Genomic DNA, 25124 nt, shown 5'->3' with positions numbered 1-25124 from the left:
TTAAATTAAATAATGACAGGATTGCTTTCCTTTCTGTTAATTAGATAATTAATAGAATTTCTTCATTTACATTTTTTTCACTCAGTTTTTTTTTTTTTTTTTAATCATTTCCTGCCGTTTTTATCAGTATGCTTGGGAGCACTAACTGAATTCAAGGTGAAATTTGTACTTGCACAAATGAATACAAATTAATGGGAAAATTAATTTGTATTCAAACAGCTTATTTTTTGCGACCTTGTTTGCTGTGGCTGTAATTTTTAAAATTTCTAATAGGTATAATTATATTTTCTGCTAATAAGTCCCTTGTGTGTGATAAAACTGAACTTAGCTGGTAAATCAATATTTTACAAGAACATGTTCTGCAAAGAGCATCATGAATTTCAAGTACTCCATTACCCAATAGTTAACTACAACTAGTGATCTGGTCCAGTGTTCTTACTTACCAATGAGGCCCAGAGAGATTTAATGACTCGATTTAAGGTGACCCAAAAAATCAATGGCGCTATCATACCGCTTCGAACTTTATATTCATTGTTCTAGATTTAACAGCAATACTTCACAGACAGTATAACTGAATTTGGAGGGAGCTTTTTTGTTTGAGAAGCATTTACTTATTCTTCGCTAATGTAATTTTCATTTTTACAATGAAACAGGCTCATAGAGTTTAAGGGATTTGCTTAAGTTTGCTAAAGTTTCTCTGCTAGTTAAAGAAGTCAGGTCTTGTACTGAAATTGCTGGTCCTTTCTTCATATAATTGGCTAGAAATTGTCAACAGGAGTGATGATACTTTCAGAAATCTCTTGAGTCACCGACTTATTAAAATTAAAAATTTTCAAGGATTTAGACAGCAGGAAGAGCTGGGCCAGCAGATGGTTATTTGAAAGAGGTTATCAGTTTGGTTGGTAAATTGTGGTTATTTGAGAATGTTTGACTATTGCTATTATAAGGATCATAAAAAATATTTTTAAGGCACTTAAAGACACTTCTACATTTGGATTTATCTCCTTCAACAAAAATAAAGATTTGAAAAAGGAAGCATATGCATTTAAAAATCAAAGTATTTTCAAGAAAAAAGATATTTGTTTTGAAATAAATTACACTATCTTAGATCAATATGAGAAATGAAAACATTGACTGTGCAGCTTACTTAAAGTGTCATATTTATTCACAAAATATTTTCCTGCTATAATTTTTCTGTTCTTTGAATTCTCAATTTGACATTTAAAAGAAAGAGTTCTTATTTTAAAGAAGCTCCAATGGTTAAAAACTAGATTATCAGTTTCATAGTGTCTAAAAATGGATGGTCAGATAGTTGCTGGGACTCATAAAGACCTAAGGATGGGTGCAAGGCTGGTGGAGTGTTTTCAGTGTGTGAAAATCCACTGAGCATTATATGAGCACTTTTCTCTGTGTATATTATACTTTCATTGAAGGTTGGAAACGTAAAACCCCTGAGGAGCAAGTATATTTCTTGAATGGTTAATCTTATCTTTAAAAATTTGATAATTGTCATTAAGTGGAGTTATTATTTTGCAGGTTTCCCCTAACTAACATTTGAAGATTTCCCTTGTACAAAACTTGTTTTGAAGATGTCATTATGAAATAGCAGTAGGTGTTATAACAGCATGACAGAGTGATACAGGAGCTTCTGGGAAGAAGAGACCACATCTTTCCAGGGCAGTTTATGAAGTAAAAATTTACATTTTTGAAGGATTAGTAAGAGGTTATCATACAAGGAATAAGGTAGGTAAGTATACTCTGGGTGAAGGAATAGCACCTACATGATACAAGGAGCAAATGTCTCTGCAGCTGAGGCGGCAGGGGATGGTTCCTTTTTGGATTGGGTTCGAGCAGCCGAATAACAAAACTGAAGCTGAGATTGATGCAGCACAAGCTTTGTTCAGTGACCAAAGAACAGAGAAGCGGGAACTGTTCACAGATCAACCTACGAGACGAGAGGGGATTTAATTTTAAAGAGTAAAGACAAAGGGAAGTGGAGTGAGGCTAATGATGGGGAGACATTATGCTTTAGTCTACCAGGGGTAAGGGGCAGGGCTTTTTGAGGGAGTAGAGTGCCACCCCCTTTTTACCTTTTTTTGGTCCTTAATGGCCTGTCATGGCTGCCGGTAGTAAAATCAGCATATAAGGAGACTTGGGGTCTGTTGCACGTCAGGTTCCTTACCTTCTTGGTTCCAGATGGCTCTGTCTGTTTTTTTGTTTGTAGCTTCCTTTTTTTTCTTTTTTTTTTTGAATCTCTGGATCCTTTGACTTAAAGATTTGTGTTAACTCCTGCTAAAGGTGGGTGTTGGCAGGTTTTGAGCAAAGACCTGGCACAGCTCTGGCAACACCAAGAAGCGTTCCTGACCCCAGACTTCGACAGTACGTACTTGGTATAAATCTCCATCAGAGTACTTTTCACATTATGCTGTAATTTTATTTACTTGATTGTCGTGTTGGGAGACTGGTGCCTTCAAGGGCAACGACTAGTCTTATCTTCCCCAGTGCTTGGTATATAGTAGGTGGCCAATAAATGCTTGCTGAATGAAGGAAGGTGTGTGAGACCATGTTTGGGAAAAACATCTAACCTTTTGGTGGGACTCCAAAATAAGGCATAGTGTGAGCACTGATAAGAGATGAAGCTGTATGTACATGAGTTAGGAGCTAGACTTTTTATGCCATGCTAAACAGTAGTGCCATTGAGGATTTCTGAGAGGGAGTGGGTAATGATCAGATTTATAATTTAGAAAGGAACAGTTGTAAGCAGTGTAGAAGATAGACTGGAGGAGGGGAGAGGCTGACATTGGTCAGGAGGCTGTTTTAAGATTTGAAGGCCAAGTCGGGTGTAGGATGTATATACACAAGGTATGTAAGACAATCCAGGTGTTGGGAGAAAATATTAGAACTTCTGTTTATTGTTTAAAAAATAAGCCTTACTAACGTCTATTATACATGTTGAAAATCATAATTTTATATGTTGATGGTGACTTCCTAGTCTGAATGTCACAGTGCCACACGTCACATCCCATATGGTAGGGAAGGCTTCCTGAAAGGAGAATGGCAATTCCATGACTCAGAGGGATGGCAGGCCTTTTTTGCCCTTTCTTTTTAGCATTTTGCTAAACATTGTAGTTTATATGTGCTTGGTTTAGTGGATTTACAGGATTACAGGATATATTGTTTAGCTTTAACTAAACTCTCATAAAATGATACATGATATCAAATTCAAAGGCTCTCTTAAAGAAACCACATTTTGAAGATAAGCCTAAGAATCCAAGACACATGAACAGTAAGTAAACAGTACAGCTTATACTTCTGGTAACTCTGAGTCATATTATGATGTAAAAACAATCAGACTGTCTAACCAAATAGGACAAGAAGGTGACCCAAAAAAAAAAAAAAATCAGAATTACCACGAAGATTCTTTGAAGTCTGAATTTACATCTACTTTTGTTAAGTATGAATTTTGGCTTAAGTTTTATCATGCCTTGAGATAGTATTAACTAATACTATGAGGCTAATATTTAAAACTGCTTTTCATGTTGTCTCTGAATCATCTTGTTAAAAGTTCTATTTTTGTGTATTTTGTAATAGCACAATAGTACATAGTACAGAATTTATAAATGTACATTCCTGGGGTGCAGAGTCAAAAGTTTTAATGGGTTGTATGATGAAAAAATTTGAGATGACTGGCGTAGAGAAAGATGCTGAAAAACTAAGGTAAAGAGGTCATGTAAGGATCTATTTAGATTCCACTAGGTATTAATAGACTATGTAGTTTCTTTTGCATATATCATGTGATATAATGATAATGGTTTTCCTGGGAAGTAGATATTGCCATTTTATAGATGGCAAAACTGAGGCTCAGAGAAGTTCAATACCTTGCCCAAGATCACAATTACTGTGTTTCAGATTCAGTATTTCAGCCTAGGTCTCTTACTTTAAAACCCATGCTCCAAAACAGGCTGTACCAATTAGCATAAAGTTTAAGTTAAATCATGTATAAGTCAGAATGACTTCTCAAACCTCAATATGTGAAAAATTATTCTATCAGAATATAATCTATAAAAATATCAAATTACTATGTCGTACACCTGAAACTAATATAATATTTTAACTATACTTCAATAAAAAAATAACTAAAAAAAAAAACCCACACTCTTTCTACATATTGTTTCTATTGAATAACTGGGCATTTGAAAATGCTATTAGCTGAGATAAAGAATATAAGTAACTCATTTTCTCCAGTAGATTACTAGTGAATTTTTAATGAAGTTAGATGTATAGTAACCCTACCTATCATATTACCCTACCTATTAGATGAGACATCTAATCCATACATGATGTGTGTTGTTTCTGTGTCTGGGGGTCCATAACTTATTCATCATGTTCAGAGTTAATACTGATTCTTCTAAGTTTGTGTTTGATAATAAAATATTCAGTTAGGAAAAAATATTTTACTCTTGGGAAATTATCATATTTTGAATCAGGATCATGTGGGAAAAACTATAACTATTCAAGCAATTAAAACTTGTATAAATACAAATTTACGATTTTTTTTTTTTTTTTTGCCCTTTTCAGGTAAAGATTTTCATGGCCACTTATGATTCATGTATCTCCAGGCTTGTAACAAAAACTTTCAAAAGATTTTCTTTCTTCAGTCTTAGAAGCTAACAGAAAAATGCCACAATGCATAAGAGGCTTTTACCTGTTGAGTTTAATAGTAATAATTCAATTTATTCATCTATGTCTCTGATTCTTCTGATGTCTTTTTGCCAGGTAGTTTATTTATCTGCTGTAAATTTATACAACTAGCAGAGTGGAATTTGAATCCACATATTTGCACAGAGCACTGAGAGATGCTATAAAGGAAGCAGACACCTTCCTGGGGCAATTTCAAGAATGTTGTGCATTTAAAATGGAAGTATCTGTTTCTCTTGTTTCCAGTTTTTGCCCTTTGCCCTGTGACTGTTATCCTTCCTTTTGGGCTTTTTAAAGGTTTTCACTGTGACTTTTTTAGTTATGGATTTGGTTTGGTTTCTGCATTATATCAGGTGGTTAATAACAAGTAAACACTACATATTTGTCATAGGAAAATTGGTAGAGAAGTTACTTTTCCATTTCCAATGTGGCAGCTTTAAAAGCCTTCACAGCTTGTTCCATGGTTGGCCTTTTCTGGTGAGTATCAAATACAGTGTGCATGCAAAACTTTTAAGTGCTCAGTAGTTAATTGTTATTATTACATTGTTTTCTCCTGGATTTGACTCTCTCCCTTTTCTGGTTCAAGGCCATTAATTTTTACTATTTGCTTATACATTCTCTCCAGGGTTTGCTTACCTTTTAAATCAATGCCATTGGACTCCTACCATGCACTAACATTTGCCTTCTTTTTGATCTTTGAGGAAGCCACTATGTACTTTTATTTTAAATGAAACTTAATTCCAAATATTTCTAAAAATAGACAAAAGGCTGGAGGCAGTTTATCAGTGCAAAAATGCTTGGGACTCTCCAACCCCCACCCCTTCCCCATTGTTTTAAGTAGAAGCAGGGCGATAGTTAGGGAGAGAATGCAGTCAACACTTGCCTGGCACAGTGCTTTGCTGTTTAGTAAAAATAGAATGTATTAATCCCCATTTTACACTGGCGAAAGCTAGGCTTCAGAGAATATAAATAACAGGCTTTTCAAGGTTGTACCCCTAGTAACTGACAAAGAGGGGATTGATTTCTGACTCTGGTACCATTGCTGTACTTTTTCTTGAAAAAGATAACCTACATACAATATAAAAAAGCCTTAGCTTGGTGTCTGTCACATAGTAGAGTCTTTTTTTTTTTTTAATGTAGTTGGCTTTTTAAATTGAAATATAGTTGATATAGATTCTTAATAATAGTAGATTCCTTTTTCCTCTATTTCTCTTTTTCTGAACTTTTCTGCCTCTCAGTGAAGCAGTTAATTTAAAAAGATGCAAAGGGGATAGCTGCTGTGTTTCCTTTCCTCCTTTAGGAGAAGGGGCAACTTGAGGAAATGAAATGTCCTACATAACCCTATGCTGCTTTATCCGTTTTTGGCTAACCATGAGGGGACCGCTCACAGAGACCTTTTCTATTTTGAGTGTTAAGTGGGAGCCAACTGAGAGCTGTAGAAAGCTAGAGGCAATTTGACACCTTAGTAACAAGGGTTCTGTTAGAAGTTTGTTTGAAGAATTTTTTTCTTAGTAAGCAAACATTTCTAGATCTTAGCTTTTAAGGCAAGGAGACCATATGTGCGTGGGTTTACCTCTGGGCTTTCTATCCTGTTCCATTGATCTATATTTCTCTTTTTGTGCCAGTACCAAACTGTCTTGATTACTGTAGCTTTGTAATATAGTCTGAAGTCAGGGAGCCTGATTCCTCCAGCTCCATTTTTCGTTCTCAAGATTGCTTTGGCTGTTCGGGGTCTTTTGTGTCTCCATACAAATTGTGAAATTTTTTGTTCTAGTTCTGTGAAAAATGCCAGTGGTAGTTTGATACGGATTGCATTGAATCTGTAGATTGCTTTGGGTAGTAGAGTCATTTTCACAATGTTGATTCTTCCAATCCAAGAACATGGTATATCTCTACATCTATTTGTATCATCTTTAATTTCTTTCATCAGTGTCCTATAATTTTCTGCATACAGGTCTTTTGTCTCCTTAGGTAGGTTTATTCCTAGATATTTTATTCTTTTTGTTGCAATGGTAAACGGGAGTGTTTTCTTAATTTCTCTTTCAGATTTTTCATCATTAGTATGTAGGAATGAAAGAGATTTCTGTGCATTAATTTTGTATCCTGCTACTTTACCAAATTCATTGATTAGCTCTAGTAGTTTTCTGGTGGCAGTTTTAGGATTCTCTGTGTATAGTATCATGTCATCTGCAAACAGTGACAGCTTTACTTCTTCTTTTCCAATTTGGATTCCTTTTATTTCTTTTTCTTCTCTGATTGCTGTGGCTAACACTTCCAAAACTATGTTGAATAATAGTGGTGAGAGTGGGCAACCTTGTCTTGTTCCTGATCTTAGTGGAAATGGTTTCAGTTTTTCACCATTGAGGACAATGTTGGCTGTGGGTTTGTCATATATGGCCTTTATTATGTTGAGGAAAGTTCTCTCTATGCCTACTTTCTGCAGGGCTTTTATCATAAATGGGTGTTGAATTTTGTCGAAAGCTTTCTCTGCATCTATTGAAATGATCATATGGTTTTTCTCCTTCAATTTGTTAATATGATGTATCACGTTGATTGATTTGCGTATATTGAAGAATCCTTGCATTCTTGGAATAAACCCCACTTGATCATGGTGTATAATCCTTTTAATGTGCTGTTGGATTCTGTTTGCTAGTATTTTGTTGAGGATTTTTGCATCTATGTTCATCAGTGATATTGGCCTGTAGTTTTCTTTCTTTGTGACATCTTTGTCTGGTTTTGGTATCAGGGTGATGGTGGCCTCGTAGAATGAGTTGGGGAGTGTTCTTCCCTCTGCAATATTTTGGAAGAGTTTGAGAAGGATAGGTGTTAGCTCTTCTCTAAATGTTTGATAGAATTCACCTGTGAAGCCATCTGGTCCTGGGCTTTTGTTTGTTGGAAGATTTTTAATCACAGTCTCATTTACAGTGCTTGTGATTGGTCTTTTTATATTTTCTGTTTCTTCCTGGTTCAGTCTCGGAAGGCTGTGCTTTTGTAAGAATCTGTCCATTTCTTCCAGGTTGTCCATTTTATTGGCATAGAGGTTGCTTGTAGTAATCTCTCATGATCGTTTGTATTTCTGCAGTGTCAGTTGTTACTTCTCCTTTTTCATTTCTAATTCTATTGATTTGAGTCTTCCCCCTTTTTCTCTTGATGAGTCTGGCTAATGGTTTATCGATTTTGTTTATCTTCTCAAAGAACCAGCTTTTACTTTTATTGATCTTTGCTATCGTTTCCTTCATTTCTTTTTCATTTCTTTCTGATCTGATCTTTATGATTTCCTACCTTCTGCTAACTTTCGGGTTTTTTTGATCTTCTTTCTCTTATTGCTTTAGGTGTAAGGTTAGGTTGTTAATTTGAGATGTTTCTTGTTTCTTGTGTTAGGATTGTATTACTATAAACTTCCCTCTTAGAACTACTTTTGCTGCATCCCATAGGTTTTGGGTCGTCGTAATTTCATTGTCATTTGTTTCTAGGTATTTTTTGATTTCCTCTTTGATTTCTTCAGTGATCTCTTGGTTATTAAGTAGTGTATTGTGTAGCCTCCATGTGTTTGTATTTTTTACAGATCTTTTCCTGTAATTGATACCTAGTCTCATAGCGTTGTGGTCGGAAAAGATACTTGATACGATTTCAATTTTCTTAAATTTACCAAGGCTTGATTTGTGACCCAAGATATGATCTATCCTGGAGAATGTTCAAGCATATACAGTGGAGAAAAGACAGCCTCTTCAATAAGTGGTGCTGGGAAAATTGGACAGGTACATGTAAAAGTATGAAATTAGAACACTCCCTGACACCATACACAAAAATAAACTCAATGGATTAAAGACCTAAGTGTAAAGCCAGACACTATCAAACTCTTAGAGGAAAACATAGGTAGAACATTCTATGACATAAATCACAGCAAGATCCTTTTTGACCCAGCTCCTAGAGAAATGGAAATAAAAACACAAATAAACAAATGGGACCTAATGAAACTTAAAAGCTTTTGCACAGCAAAGGAAACCATAAACAAGACCAAAAGGCAACCCTCAGAATGGGAGAAAATATTTGCAAATGAAGCAACTGACAAAGGATTCATCTCCAAGATTTACAAGCAGCTCATGCAGCTCAATAACAAAAAAACCAACAACCCAATCCAAAAATGGGCAGAAGACCTAAATAGACATTTCTCCAAAGAAGATATACAGATGGCCAACAGACACATGAAAGAATGCTCAACATCATTAATCATTAGAGAAATGCAAATCAAAACTACAATGAGGTATCATCTCACACCGGTCAGAATGGCCATCATCAAAAAATCTAGAAACAATAAATGCTGGAGAGGGTGTGGAGAAAAGGCAACCCTCTTGCACTGTTGGTGGGAATGTAAATTGATACAGCCACTATGGAGAACAGTATGGAGGTTCCTTAAAAAACTACAAATAGAACTACCATACGACCCAGCAATCCCACTACTGGGCATATATACCCTGAGAAAACCATAATTCAAAAAGAGTCATGTACCAAAATGTTCATTGCAGCTCTATTTACAATAGCCAGGACATGGAAGCAACCTAAGTGTCCATCATCGGATGAATGGATAAAGAAGATGTGGCACATATATACAGTGGAATATTACTCAGCCATAAAAAGAAATGAAATGGAGGTATTTGTAATGAGGTGGATGGAGTTAGAGTCTGTCATACAGAGTGAAGTAAGTCAGAAAGAGAAAAACAAATACAGTATGCTAACACATATATATGGAATCTAAGGAAAAAAAAAAAAAAGGTCATGAAGAACCTAGTGGCAAGATGGGAATAAAGACACAGACCTACTAAAGAATGGACTTGAGGATATGGGGAGGGGGAGGGGTGAGATGTGACAGGGTGAGAGAGTGTCATGGACATATATACATGACCAAATGTAAAATAGATAGCTAGTGGGAAGCAGCCGCATAGCACAGGGAGATCAGCTCGGTGCTTTGTGACCGCCTGGGGGGGTGGGATGGGGAGGGTGGGAGGGAGGGAGATGCGGGAGGGAGGAGATATGGGAACGTGTGTATATGTGTAGCTGATTCACTTTGTTACAAAGCAGAAACTAACACACCATTGTGAAGCAATTATACTTCAATAAAGATGTTTAAAAAAAAAAAAAAAAAAAGGCAAGGAGGCTCCTGATACAAGAAAGCAGTTAAGGGGGAGCCCTGACAAGTTTTGCTTAGTAAATGCAGAGATGTATTGAGTAGTAGCCAGTCTCATCAGGGTGGGGTGCTGTTAACATAAGCTAAGTTGTGAATGCCCCATCTTGCCCCCCAGAGGTGTGTAGCACAGTGGCCTTGAGTCTAATAGATGGATAAATTCTAAGAAAAGTTCACTTTTTAGTTGTACGGGTCTTTAAGTCTCTTTAAGACCCCATCTATATGTTATATTTTACCATTAAAAAAAGTTTGCAAATTGATGGCTTCTCTGATAATGAAGTTTCTCATTTTTTTATATGTATGTATATACATATGTGTATATATGCATATATACATATATTTTATCAAGGGACTGTAAACTCTTGTAACTGTCTTGTACACTTTTGTTTAATATTTGAATTTTATTTTATTTTTTTTTTATACAGCAGATTCTTATTATTCATCAATTTTATACACATCAGTGTATACATGTCAATCCCAATCTCCAAATTCATCACACCACCACCCCCACCACCCCCGCTTTGCCCCCTTGTTGTCCATATGTGTGTTCTCTACATCTGTGTCTCAGTTTCTGCCCTGCAAACTGGTTCATCTGTACCATTTTTCCAGGTTCCAGATATATGCGTTAATATACGATATTTGTTTTTCTCTTTCTGACTTACTTCACTCTGTATGACAGTCTCTAGATCCATCCACGTCTCAACAAATGACCCAATTTCGTTCCTTTTTATGGCTGAGTAATATTCCGTTGTATATATGTATCACATCTTCTTTATCCATTCGTCTGTCGATGGGCATTTAGGTTGCTTCCATGACCTGGCTATTGTAAACAGTGCTGCAATGAACATTCGGGTGCATGTGTCCTTTTGAATTATGGTTTTCTCTGGGTATATTCTCAGTAGTGGGATTGCTGGATCATATGGTAATTCTATTTTTAGTTTTTTAAGGAACCTCCATACTGTTCTCCATAGTGGCTGTATCAATTTACATTCCCACCAACAGTGCAAGAGGGTTCCCTTTTCCCCACACCCTCTCCAGCATTTGTTGTTTGTAGATTTTCTGATGATGCCCATGCTAACTGGTGTGAGGTGATACCTCATTGTAGTTCTGATTTGCATTTCTCTAATAATTAGTGATGTTGAGCAGCTTTTCATGTGCTTCTTGGTCATCTGTATGTCTTCTTTGGAGAAATGTCTGTTTAGGTGTTCTGCCCATTTTTGGATTGGGTTGTTTGTTTTTTTAATATTGAGCTGCATGAGCTGTTTATGTATTTTGGAGATTAATCCTTTGTCCGTTGATTCGTTTGCAAATATTTTCTCGCATTCTGAGGGTTGTCTTTTCGTTTTGTTTATGGTTTCCTTTGCTGTGCAAAAGCTTTGACGTTTCATTAGGTCCCATTTGTGTCTTTTAGTTTTTATTTCCGTTACTCTAGGAGGTGGATCAAAAAAGGTCTTGCTGTGATTTATGTCAAAGAGTGTTCTTCCTATGTTTTCGTCTAAGAGTTTTATAGTGTCTGGTCTTACATTTAGGTCTTTAATCCATTTTGAGTTTATTTTTGTGTATGGTGTTAGGGAGTGTTCTAATTTCATTCTTTTACATGTAGCTGTCCAGTTTTCCCAGCACCACTTACTGAAGAGACTGTCTTTTCTCCATTGTATATTGTATATCCTTGCCTCCTTTGTCATAGATTAGTTGACCATAGGTGCGTGGGTTTATCTCTGGGCTTTCTATCTTGTTCCATTGATATATATTTCTGTTTTTGTGCCAGTACCTTATTGTCTTGATTACTGTAGCTTTGTAGTATAGTCTGAAGTCAGGGAGTCTGATTCCTCCAGCTCCGTTTTTTCCCCTCAAGACTGCTTTGGTTATTCGGGGTGTTTTGTGTCTCCATAAAAATTTTAAGATTTTTTTGTTCTAGTTCTGTAAAAAATGCCATTGTTAATTTGATAAGGATTGCATTGAACTGTAGATTGCTTTGGGTAGTATAGTCATTTTCACAATATTGATTCTTCCAATCCAGGAACATGGTATATCTCTCCATCTATTGGTATCATCTTTAATTTCTTTCATCAGTGTCTTATAGTTTTCTGCATACAGGTCTTTTGTCTCCCTAGGTAGATTTATTCCTAGGTATTTTATTCTTTTTGTTGCAGTGGTAAATGGGAGTGTTTCCTTAATTTCTCTTTCAGATTTTTCATCATTAGTGTATAGGAATGCAAGAGATTTCTGTGCATTAATTTTGTATCCTGCTACTTTACCAGATTCATTGATTAGCTCTAGTAGTTTTTGGTAGCATCTTTAGGATTCTCTATGTATAGTATCATGTCATCTGCAAACAGTGACAGTTTAACTTCTTCTTTTCCAATTTGTATTCCTTTTATTTCTTTTTCTTCTCTGAGTGCCGAGGCTAGGACTTCCAAAACTATGTTGAATAATAGCGGTGAGACTGGACATCCTTGACTTGTTCCTGATCTTAGAGGAAAAGCTTTCAGTTCTTCACCATTGAGAATCATGTTTGCTGTGGGTTTGTCGTATATGGCCTTTATTATGTTGAGGTAGGTTCCCTCTATGCCCACTTTCTGGAGGGTTTTTATCATAAGTGGGTGTTGAATTTTGTCAGAAGCTTTTTCTGCATCTATTGAGATGATCATATGGATTTTCTTCTTCATTTTGTTAATATGGCGTATCACATTGATTGATTTGCGTATATTGAAGAATCCTTGCATCCCTGGGATAATCCCACTTGATCATGGTGTTTGATCCTTTTAATGTGGTGTTGGATTCTGTTTGCTAGTATTTTGTTGAGGATTTTTGCATCTATATTCATCAGTGATATTGGTCTGTAATTTTCTTTTTTTGTAGTATCCTTGTCTGGTTTTGGTATCAGGGTGATGGTGGCCTCATAGAATGAGTTTGGGAGTGTTCCTTCCTCTGCAATTTTTTGGAAGAGTTTGAGAAGGATGGGTGTTAGCTCTTCTCTAAATGTTTGATAGAATTCACCTGTGAAGCCATCTGGTCCTGGACTTTTGTTTGTTGGAAGATTTTTAATCACAGTTTCAATTTTATTACTTGTGATTGGTCTGTTCATATTTTCTATTTCTTCCTGGTTCAGTCTTGGAAGGTTATACCTTTCTAAAAACTTGTCCATTTCTTCCAGGTTGTCTATTTTATTGGCATACAGTTGCTTGTAGTAGTCTCTTTGGATGCTTTGTATTTCTGTGGTGTCTGTTGTAACTTCTCCTTTTTCATTTCTAATTTTATTGATTTGAGTCTTCTCCCTGTTTTTCTTGATGAGTCTGGGTAATGGTGTATCAATTTTGTTTATCTTCTCAAAGAACCAGCTTTTAGTTTTATTGATCTTCGCTATTGTTTTCTTTGTTTCTATTTCATTTATTTCTGCTCTGATCTTTATGATTTCTTTCCTTCTGATAACTTTGGGTTTTGTTTATTCTTCTTTCTCTAGTTCCTTTAGGTGTAAGGTTAGATTGTTTACTTGAGATTTTTCTTGTTTCTTGAGGTAGGCTTGTATAGCTATAAACTTCCCTCTTAGAACTGCTTTTGCTGCATCCCATAGGTTTTGGATCGTCATGTTTTCATTGTCATTTGCCTCTAGGTATTTTTTGATTTCCTCTTTGATTTCTTCAGTGATCTCTTGATTATTTAGTAATGTATTGTTTAGCCTCCATGTGTTTGAGTTTTTTATGTTTTTTCCCCTGTAATTCATTTCTAATCTCATAGCGTTGTGGTCAGAAAAGATGCTTGATATGATTTCAGTTTTCCTAAATTTACTGAGGCTTGATTTGTGACCTAAGATGTGATCTATCCTGGAGAACGTTCCGTGCGCACTTGAGAAGAAAGTGTAATCTGCTTTTTTTGGATAGAATGTCCTATAAATATCAATTAAATCTATCTGGTCTATTGTGTCATTTAAAGCTTCTGTTTCCTTATTTATTTTCATTTTGGATGATCTGTCCATTGGTGTAAGTGAGGTGTTAAAGTCCCCCACTATTATTGTGTTAATGTCGATTCCCTCTTTTATAGCTGTTAGCAGTTGCCTAACTATTGAGGTGCTCCTATGTTGGGTGCATATATATTTATAATTGTTATAGCTTCTTCTTGGATTGATCCCTTGATCATTATGTAGTGTCCTTCCTTGTCTCTTGTAACATTCTTTATTTTAAAGTCTATTTTATCTGATATGAGTATAGCTACTCCAGCTTTCTTTTGATTTCCATTTGCATGGAATATCTTTTTCCATCCCCTCACTTTCAGTCTGTATGTGTCCCTAGGTCTGAAGTGGGTCTCTTGTAGACAGCATATATATGCGTCTTGTTTTTGCATCCATTCAGCAAGCCTGTGTCTTTTGGTTGGAGCATTTAATCCATTCACGTTTAAGGTAATTATCGATATGTATGTTCCTATTCCCATTTTCTTAAATGTTTTGGGTTTGTTATTGTAAATCTTTTCTTTCTCTTGTGTTTCTTGCCTAGAGAAGTTCCTTTAGCATTTGTTGTAGAGCTGGTTTGGTGGCGCTGAATTCTCTTAGCTTTTGCTTGCTTGTTAAGCTTTTGATTTCTCCATCAAATCTGAATGAGATCCTTGCCTGGTAGAGTAATCTTGGTTGTAGGTTCTTCCCTTTCATCACTTTAAGTATATCATGCCACTCTCTTCTGGCTTGTAGAGTTTCTGCTGAGAAATCAGCTGTTAACTTTATGGGAGTTCCCTTGTATGTTATTTGTCATTTTTCCCTTGCTGCTTTCAATAATTTTTCTTTGTCTTTAATTTTTGCCAGTTTGATTACTATGTATCTCGGCATGTTTCTCCTTGGGTTTATCCTGTATGGGACTCTCTGCGCTTCCTGGACTTGGGTGGCTATTTCCTTTCCCATGTTAGGGAAGTTTTCGACTATAATCTCTTCAGATATTTTCTCTGGTCCCTTCTCTCTCTCTTCTCCTTCTGGGAACCCTATAATGCGAATGTTGTTGCGTTTAATGTTGTCCCAGAGGTCTCTTAGGCTGTCTTCATTTCTTTTCATTCTTTTTTCTTTATTCTGTTCCGCAGCAGTGAATTCCACCATTCTGTCTTCCAGGTCACTTATCCGTTCTTCTGCCTCAGTTATTCTGCTATTGATTCCTTCTAGTGTAGTTTTCATTTCAGTTATTGTATTGTTCATCTCTATTTGTTTGTTCTTTAATTCTTCTACGTCTTTATTAAGCATTTCTTGCATCTTCTCGATCTTTGCCTCCATTCTTTTTCCGAGCTCCTGGATCATCTTCACTATCATTATTCTGAATTCTTTTTCTGTAAGGTTGTGTATCTCCACTTTATTTCGTTGTTTTTCTGGGGTTTTATCTTGTTCCTTCATCTGGTACATAGCCCTCTGCCATTTCATCTTGTCTGTCTTTCTGTGAATGTGGTTTTTGTTCCACAGGGTGCAGGATTGTAGTTCTTCTGCTCTGCTCTCTGCCCTCTGGTGGATGAGGCTATCTAACAATGAAGTTTCTCTTAATGAAGACAAGCTTTGGAAGGTGGAGGCATCTGAAGGCTAGACTCCAGCAGGGACAGCGGGGCTTCCAGGTTTGTGGCTCCTGCCTGGTGACTGAGGAAGGAATTTGTTGGCTCAGGGAATGACCCAAACCCTTCTTCCTCTTGAGCACCAGGAGTCAACATTTGCTATAGTCGTGTGAATCCTGCTGCCACTAGGTGGCAAGATAGAGGCAAAAATTCTAGGTAGATTTATAAGATTAGGAAGCCTCATTAGCCGTACTTCAGGCTTGGGAGGTAGAGTGTGGCCAGTCAGGGTGCCACAGGGAAAGAACTTGTGCCCTAGAGTTTATTTCTGTACTACTAATTTTAATTCTATCCCTGGAAATGAAGTTTCTGGTGATGGAATTTAGAGTTTAGAATGTGTCATCTTAAAAGCATGAATCATGGGACTTCCCTGGTAGTCCAGTGGTTAAGAATCCGCCTTCTAATGTGAGGGACATGGGTTCAATCCCTGGTTGGGGAACTAAGATCCCAGGTGCCATGGGGAAACTAAGCCTGCGCACCACAACTACTGAGCCTGCGTGCCACAACGAAGATTCCACTTGCTGCAGCTAAGACCCGACGCAGACAAATAATAAATTAGTTAATTAATTTTTAAAAAACCATAAATCATAAAACCTTAGCTTTTAGAAACTTTGCAAAGCTCTACCATCAGGTTGGTAAGGCACTGTTATCCCTATTTTTTTAAAATTTAATTAATTTATTTTTAACATCTTTATTGGAGAATAATTGCTTTACAATGGTGTGTTAGTGTCTGCTTTATAACGAAGTGAATCAGCTATATATATACATATATCCCCATATCTCCTCCCTCTTGCGTCTCCCTCCCATCCTCCCTATCCGACACCCCTAGGTGGTCACAAAGCACTGAGCTGATCTCTCTGTGCTATGTGGCTGCTTCCCACTAGCTATTTTACATTTGGTAGTGTATATATGTCCATGCCACTCTCTCACTTTGTCCCAGCTTCCCCTTCCCTTCCTCGTGTCCTCAAGTCCATTCTCTACATCTGCGTCTTTATTCCTGTCCTGCCCCTAGGTTCTTCAGAACCTTTTTTTTTTAGATTCCATATGTATGTGTTAGCATACAGTATTTGTTTTTCTCTTTCTGACTTACTTCACTCTGTATGACAGACTCTAGGTCCATCCACCTCACTACAAATAACTCAATTTCATTTCTTTTTATGGCTGAGTAATAGTCCATTGTATATATGTGCCACATCTTTATCCATTCATCTGTCGATGGACACTTAGGTTGCTTCCATGTTCTGTAGAGCTGCAATGAAGATTGTGGTACACGACTCTTTTTGAATTATGGTTTTCTCAGGGTATATGCCCAGTAGTGGGATTGCTGGGTTGTACGGTAGTTCTAGTTTAAGGTTTTTTTCTTTTTTAGTTTTTTAAGAGCCTCCATACTGTTCTCCATAGTGGCTGTATGAATTTACATTCCCACCAACAGTATAAGAGGGTTCTCTTTTCTCCACACCCTCTCCAGCATTTATTGTTTGTATATTTTTTAATGATGGCCATTTTGACTGGTGTGAGGTGATACCTCATTGTAGTTTTGATTTGCATTTCTCTAATTAGTGATGTTGAGCATCTTTTCATGTGTTTGTTGGCAATCTGTGTATCTTCTTTGCAGAAATTTTGTTTCACGCGAGGACTACTTTGCAAAGACAGTAGGGTTGGGGTCCCACACCTGTGCCAGACGTGGGCTCCACTGGGTGCTCAGCAGCCTGGGGTGGCTCTGGATGCGAGCCCACTCAGTGGACCTTTTGCGAGGCTCAGTGGTCCCTCTTCACTGGTCTTCTCAGGTCGTAGTCAGGTTTCTTCGACATACACCAACTGAAGTTGAAGTGCGTGTGTGTTATCCTTATTTTATAGATGCACAAATAGATGTCCATAGAAGTTGGTTTTTACAGGATCTCACAGCAAGTCACTGGCTGGTCTTGTTCTTTGAATTACAGCTCTGTGCCAGTTAAGCTATTCTTTTAAGTGCAGTCTATTTATGGGAAAAAGTAGAGACTAGAAGACGTTCTGGATCCTACCTTCTGGTTTTCCATAGTCCTGAATATAGGCCCCGATACAACCCAAACCAGGCTGGTCAACAGGTGGTAATGACCAAACTTGCCAGTCCTGTGACTATAAGAAAACAACCTTCATTAGATTGTCACTTAAAATGCAAACCTATGAAGTCATAGCAGCCACCACATTGTGATGCTTACAGAATTGTGAAGATTGAAGGAGGAAGCCTATACGTGTGCCTGGCATATAACCAAGCATAATACCTGAAATTAATAAAATGTTTTTCCCTCTGTAGTTGCCTCTCCCCTCATGTTTGTCTCTTGTTTTGAAAATATATTAGTTATCTGGGCATATTAATGATTAGCTGGAACCAACATGCTGAAGTCAGGGGGAACACTTTCTTCTCAAGAGTCCAGCCTTTTAAGTTGTCTTCCTTTTCTTTGTCACAGCAATGGACTTTGAAAAAAGTAGTGTTACTGTGGAAACTGAATACATAATGCTTTCCCACTTATTTTCAGAAGGAGAACAGTCCATAACTATTCTTCTTAATAGTGGCTTTCAAACATTTTAACCACAACCCAGTACAACACTCTATGTGTCCATGTGCATGTGTATTTGTGTCTGAAATAAAACTTAATCCTTTCTGTGTGTTTATATACTCTGCTATTTTCTATCGGACCCACTAAGGAGATGTGATCACAGTTTAAAAAAATCTTCTGCCTTAGAGAAAGATAAGAAAACATTCGTTTTGGGCTTGTTTTTCTATCTTAACTAAAGACCTTTCAGGTTGGCAAATCCAGGGTCAAGTTCAAAATGAGAAGGTTATACCTCTTAGAACATGTAAGTTTGGATCCTAGACCTTGGTGCTTCCAATAGTACTTGAGGGGTATTGACATTTCCATTAGCTCACCTCACACTTAGTTGTGCCATAGCTATGATTAAAGGCAGTGAGAACAGAAAGAAAATGCAACGTAGGTACTGTGAATCACAGCCAACATATTTGCTAAAACTTTTACTCACCCTGTTTTTCTTTCATGGGTCAATTTTAACCTTACTTCTTTCAGTTCTTGGATCATTGGGCTTGTGTTAACTCTTATCACCTAACAAACCCACTTGAGACAGCTTAGGAAATTCAGGTGTGAATTGTTTTGTTTTTTTAAATTTTTTAATTGAAGTATAGTTAATTTACAATGTTGTGTTAATTTCTGCTATCCAGCAAAATCACTCAGTTATACACATATATACATTGTTTTTTATATTCTTTTCTATTACGGTTTATCCTAGGATATTGAATATAGTTCCCTGTGCTGTAAGGTGTAAACTTGAATAAAACAGATTGCTGCCTCAGCTGCTGATGGACTAGGGCAGCAGTGTTGACTGGTGCGTTCTTGTTCATAACCTAGGGTGTGTGATCTCATTTGCTCCCCATAGCCCTGTGAGAGAAGAGATGAAATCGTCTTTATTCAAAACCACCACCACCACTGAAAAACAAACAAGCAAATAAAATCCAAGGATTCAAGAGGTTAGCTAGCTTGTTCAAAGTCACATAACTATAGGGGAGAGTAAAGCTTCAACCAGGTCTGCCTTATTACTAAAAATCTTCATACCAAAACCCTTCATAATTAAAAATGTTAATGTCAGGAGTACCTTTGTTGTGTACTAAGTACTAATTAAAATACTAATTCTTTGGGAGACAAATTAGTTTAAAGAGTATAGCACAAGAAAGAATCATTCAACTATCATTGTTTAAAGGTAAATAACCATTCTTCTCAACTTTGTACTTCAGATATTTAAGATGCCTTTCATTTGGAGGAACGTTGATACTATCCCCATAAATACATTTCTTTTTCTCTGTGCAGCAAACCTGGAAACCTGTGGTAAATACCCATGTTTTATGGTTTGTCATCTTTCCTGTTTTTGTTTTGAAAAGCCTGTGAAGTAAGGGGGCATGTGGTGATGATATTGTTGGCAACACTAAGATCTGAAAAGATTGTGTGGGAATTTAAATAAGAACTCTGGTCTGCTGACCGCCTGCCCACTTCTTTGCAGAGGCATTAATCCATGTGGGCAGAGTAATTGAGTGTTTTGGGTAAAGACCCAAGGTTAAAAATGACAGAGGAAGAGAACCTCACATTGCATTTGTTACTTGGGTTTAGAATGTAGCCGTGTCAAGACTGTTCTGTCAGTGTTCAATAAAGTAATCCCATGAGGGAAAGGTTAAGTAAAGTTCTGCACTTACCAGCTATTTCACATAGCCAGTAACTGGTAGAAATATTCTTTAAGTTGTGATTTTCCTTTCTGCCCCAAGTTTCTTTTAAAGTTTTTGCTAAACACTTAAAATTTTGCATGTGACCCAGTGAAACATGCTATGTAAATAAACAGTGGATTAGCCTTGGTTTTTATGTGTGTTTGATCTCATCCAGCTGAAATTCATGATTCTACAAAAGATTAAAGAAAAAGGACAATTTTGAGGAGAGCATTAATATTATATACCCATTGAAAAGCTGATTAAATAATAAGAAGAAGAATGGATAAAGTGTACTGAGAGTTTCCTGTGTGCTAGGCAGTGTTCAAAGTATTTTACCCATTTTATGTCATGAAATCTTCTCAAAACCCCAGTGAAGGTAGTACCATTATTATTTCAGTTTTTATAGGTGAGGAAACCAAACCACTAATAGTTTAGCTTAATATTGAGGGTCACAGTTTGATAAGTAGTGGAGCAGGTATAATCTGACTTGAGATCCAGTGCTTTTAATAACTGTTGTATTGCCATCCTGTGTAACAGACATTAAGCTAAGAGTTAATAGAAAACGGGTCCTGATTGTAGTTTTACCATTAATTTACAGTCTGAACTTGTACAAGTCATTTCGTCTCTTTTTGCCTATGTCCTCACCTCTAAATTGTGTGATAATATCTGTTCTACCTACAACTCTACTTTGTGGAGGGATTAAAGCTGGAGAGGTACAGTGGCCATGGGGAAGGATACATTGTGAAACGAGAGGCAAAGACAAGGAGGTAAAGACAATAGAAAGTGAAAGAAAGTATATTTTTTAAAAGCTCATATGCAAAAATATTTCAAAATATTGGTTTGGTGAAGGAAAAGTACGTGCAAATACGTAAATTGTCAGGGTAGGCTGTAAGCACTACCTTCATGGGACGATGAGTGGGAGGAGCCAGAAGTAGAGCTCAAGAAGTAGAAGTAGCTCTGTCAGAGATCAGAGGACTGAGGCAAAGGGCGCCCCTGTGGTGCTGCTCCCTGCAGAGGGTGGGCCAGGCTAGACAGCCTCAAGAGGATCCGGGAAGTTAGGATGAAGCGTAACCACAAGTGGTACATTTGTCTAGTTAAGCAAGTGACCCATGGTAAATGTTGGTGAAGGTTTGAGAACTGGATAGAGAAGTTCCATAAGTATTTAGGTAGATATTTGATAATATTGGGGTGTTTTGAGGCAGGCATGAATAATTCAGTCACTTATAAGGGAGAATAATGTGTGTGATGCCCCGAATCAGACGTCACTGTACTTCCTACACTGTCACCTTTTTTCTTTTACTCTCATTTCCACAATGACTTCAGCAGGTCATTGCTGAGACTTGTCTAGCTAATTATGTGATTTTTATGTTATATTTGTGTTTTTAAGCTTTGAGCAGAGTGTGAACTGCTTTCAGGACTCATTTCTCAGGAATCTAGTAATTAAGGAATAATAAGGTGTGTATCCATTCCAGGCATATTCATGCATCCCTAAACAGTATGGTTTTCTGGAGAGCACCATGGTAGGGAGAAAGGTCAGGCATCCCCTAGTCAGGAGAAGCCACTTGTCCCTCATTGAGTGGCTCTTCCTGTGTAGTTATTAAACTGCAGGACCCTCTGTATTAGTCAGGAGTCTCTAGAAAGACAGAACTAATAGGTTGTGTGTATACACATATATATTATAAGGAATTGGCTCATGTGTTTATGGAGGCTGGCAAGTCCAAGTCTGCAGTGTCGGTTGTCAGGCTTGAGACCCAGAAGAGCTGGTGGTGCAGCTCCAGTCCAAAGGCCAACAGGCAGAGACCCAGGAGAGCCAGTGGTGCAGATGGAGTCCATAGGCAGTCTGCTGAAGAATTCTCTTTTGCTCAGGGAGGCCAGTCTTTTTGTTCTATTCAGGCTGTCAGCTGATTGGATGAGGCCCACCCACATTATGGAAGGCAGTCTGCTAACTCACAGTTCACTGGTTTAAATGTTTATGTTATCCAAAACACCCTCCAAGTTGATACATAGTATTAATACCTCCTCCCACACCCCCGCCATGGGACATGCTAAAGCAAGGCCTCCTTAGAGGATATTGGGAGCCCTCACTACCACTTGGGAGCCAGATGTTGAACCTATCCCATTCTCAGAACTTCTCTCAAATGCAAACAATTTTAACTAAACACACTAGGAAGAAATCTTATAACCTTTCTGAATCAAATTAATGGATAAGAAAGCACTTAAAAAATTGTGAAGCAGTTTACAAATGCACGGAATTTAGGGATGTGGTGAGTGAAGAGGGTGTGGGTAGAGTTTAGCATAATTGGGTGGATTGCCACCTGTCGTGAGGATTATACCTTGGCAAGAGAACAATAAACCTTTCTTTTTGTGACTGGACTGCACATAATCATACCCAGTGCAGTGAGGCCTTCTTAGAACCTTCTCTTAGGTTTACAGGAAAATCCCATCTTCATTCTATGGGAGGATGGCTTGGGTGGGATCTGGGAATTCTTGTTCTGCTACCCAGCCATTGAATTCTCACCTACTCTCACTGCTGCTGGCTCTCCAGAGGACTCCTTGTCGTGCTATGTGACCCATGGGTTGAACAACTGAATAGATGAAAAATATAATTTGTTTGCATAGCAGCTATCTTTTGAGCCATATTATCTCATATAAACCTTGGGAGAAAATAATAAAATGGACAGGGTGATTTTGTTGCTGTTCATACTGACAGATAGAGTAACCACAATTTTACTTTCTCTAGTCAGTATAGGGCAGCATTTTGCACATTGTTGCTTAATAAATATTTGGTTTGAAAGAAATCTTATTCTATTTCTGTATTCATCCTGTTTTCTCTTACCTCTGATTTTTCCACAGCTCACATTTGAGTCCTCACTATATGAAGAATGCTGTATTATTTTTTAGGAGAAACTAATAGAATTAGATCTGCTCTTTCAGGAATTTTTAAATGAAACTAATCTATCTCAATATCACAGTGGAAATATTTAATACTAAATACTATATACCTTAATACTTTTTAATGTGGAATACTTTTTTTATAACTTAAATCTTTCATTTTATTTTAGAGAATAAGCCTTTCTTTAGTTTAACTTGCAGCAATGGTGGTGTTTCTATTTTTCCAGTGAACTCTTACAACAAAATGTTCATTAATTAAAAATAGCTGCCCAGTACAGGAAACAGCTCATATAGCAGCTTCTGACACTGTTCTAAAAACAGACCTGAACTGCTTGTGTGCTGAATAAGAATGAACACTGAAAACTTGTGAACAAATTCAGGTAAAAGCATGCTTTGTTTTAAGAAGGATCTGTGTGCCTTTACATTAATGTTTTTCCGATTATAAGAGTCATTTGTGCTTACTGTTAAAAGACAACAACAGCAACAAATGTTATAGTGGTATATTATGTAGAGAGTGGAATTCCCACCCAGATTGTGGTGTCTGTTTAGTCTGGTGGCTTCTAACAGATTCTTTTCTATGCATATACAACAGTATATACTTACTTTAAAAGTGGAATTATATGTTTTATTCAACTTGGTTTTTCACTTATATTAGAAATTTTCCACATCAAATCTTTTAAAATCCTCTTCCTTTATTTTATTTATTATCTCTTTTAAGGCAGCATAGTATTTCACTTTATAGCTATACTACAATTTGTTTAAACCAGTTCCCTATTAATAGGCTTATGAGTTGATATTCTTTTAATTTTTTTTCTTTGAAAGTTATTGTTTTTAGGGCAGATGCACTTGTAATTGAACAAATTTACCAAATGTAATTTGTTGGTAGTGTAACATTGAGAGTTTACTATGTGCCTAGAACTCTTCTAAGCACTGTTCTGTGAAAATTAGAAGAATAATGCTACCATCTTATGAGGGATTTACTATTATTGTCCCTATTCTCAAGATGCAGAAAGCCTCCAGGCTCCCTATATGCCATCATGGTCATCCATAGGATGGACTGAAAGAGGGGTGATGGCTCAGACATTTAGGGCTCTTTAAATCCAAAGGAGCTAAGCAGACGGGTAGCAACTGCATCAACACAAAAGAAAGCAGAGCTTACAAATACTTCTTATTGGAGTTTCTGATGTTAAAAATCTTTGCTGGTTGCCATAACAACAGGCTTTGGAAGACCTACCATCTTCACTCTTGTGACTGTGCCTTGAGGATTCCCTGGCTGTTACCACAGATTGTTAGGTGTCTGTGTATCCCCTGCTGATTTCCGAATTTCTATTGTGAATTTATCTGATACACAGGGCCCTTCCTCAGTTTTGTCTGTACCCCTGTTATGCCTTGCTAAGATCTCGTTCCCTGGCCAGTCCTCCCTGATGGCCTGTGTAGGTGCTTATTGTTTTCTACTGAAAATGGAAGCTATTAAGTTTTTGTCATTATTAGTGGCTTGGACTCTAAGATCTGTCTGTAAGATAGACTCTAAAAAAAGTTTCCTGAGACTTAGAAGGTATGTTTCATTTGCTTAAATGATGGTTAAATTGATCCTAGGTATAATATATATATATTTTAAATTGAAGTATAGTTGATTTACAATGTGTTATTTTAAGGTGTACAACGAAGTGATTCAGTTACACACACACATATATATATATATATATATATGTTCTTTTTCAGATTCATTTCCCTTATAGGTTATTACAAAACATTGAGTATAGTTCCCTGTGCCATATAGTAGGTCCTTGTTGGTTATCTATTTTATATATAGTAGTGTGCATGTGTTAATCCCAAACTCCTAATTTATCCTCTCCCCCCTTTCCCCTTTGGTAACCAGAAGTTTGTTTTCTATGTCTGTGGGTCTATTTCTGTTTTGTATATAAGTTCATTTGTATCTTTTTTTTTAGATTCTTCATATAAATGATACCATATGATATTTGTCTTTGTCTGGCTTATTTCACTTAGTATGATAATCTCTAGGTTTATGCATGCTGGACATTAAATTTTTAGAACAAAAAGTTTCTGTTACATTTCTTCATAATTATCTAGTCTATCATGACTAGAGAGAAGTGAAGTTTAAAATACCACTAAAAGGGACGTGTGTTTTGGTTATTTATTGTAGTGTAATAAACCACTTCAAAACTTAGTAGCTTAAAGCAGCAGTTTGTTATTTTGTGGTTCAGTGGGTTGACCAGGCAGTTCTGTTTTCATGTCCTGTCAGCTGGTTGCTAGAAAGGCTGTGGTCCTCTGAGGTTTGGATAGGAGCTCAGCTAGGACCCAGTGGCTGCTTAGGTCACCTGAGGTGTCTGGGTTCCAAAATGGAAGAAGTGGATGCTGCCCAACCAAATAAGGTCCGGGCCCAGAATTGGCACTGCATCATTTCTGTCCTATTCTAATGGTCTAAGCAGTAGTAGGCTCAGCCCAGAGTCAATGTGGGAAGGGACGCTACAAGGACATGAGTACCTAGAAGTGTGTACACAAAATTTTAGAACC

General features: G+C 37.1%; 1 protein-coding gene across 10 annotated transcripts in view; it reads left to right on the top strand.

Annotated features, from left to right (window-relative positions):
• The window catches only part of FGD4 (FYVE, RhoGEF and PH domain containing 4), a 219791-nt gene that overhangs the window by 34134 nt on the left and 160533 nt on the right, over window positions 1–25124 (top strand). The window lies entirely within an intron of this gene.

The sequence above is a fragment of the Balaenoptera physalus genome (assembly GCF_965194825.1).
Source record: "Balaenoptera physalus genome assembly, chromosome: 13".
Lineage (NCBI taxonomy): Eukaryota > Metazoa > Chordata > Mammalia > Artiodactyla > Balaenopteridae > Balaenoptera > Balaenoptera physalus.
This window is presented reverse-complemented; position numbering and strand designations above follow the sequence as displayed.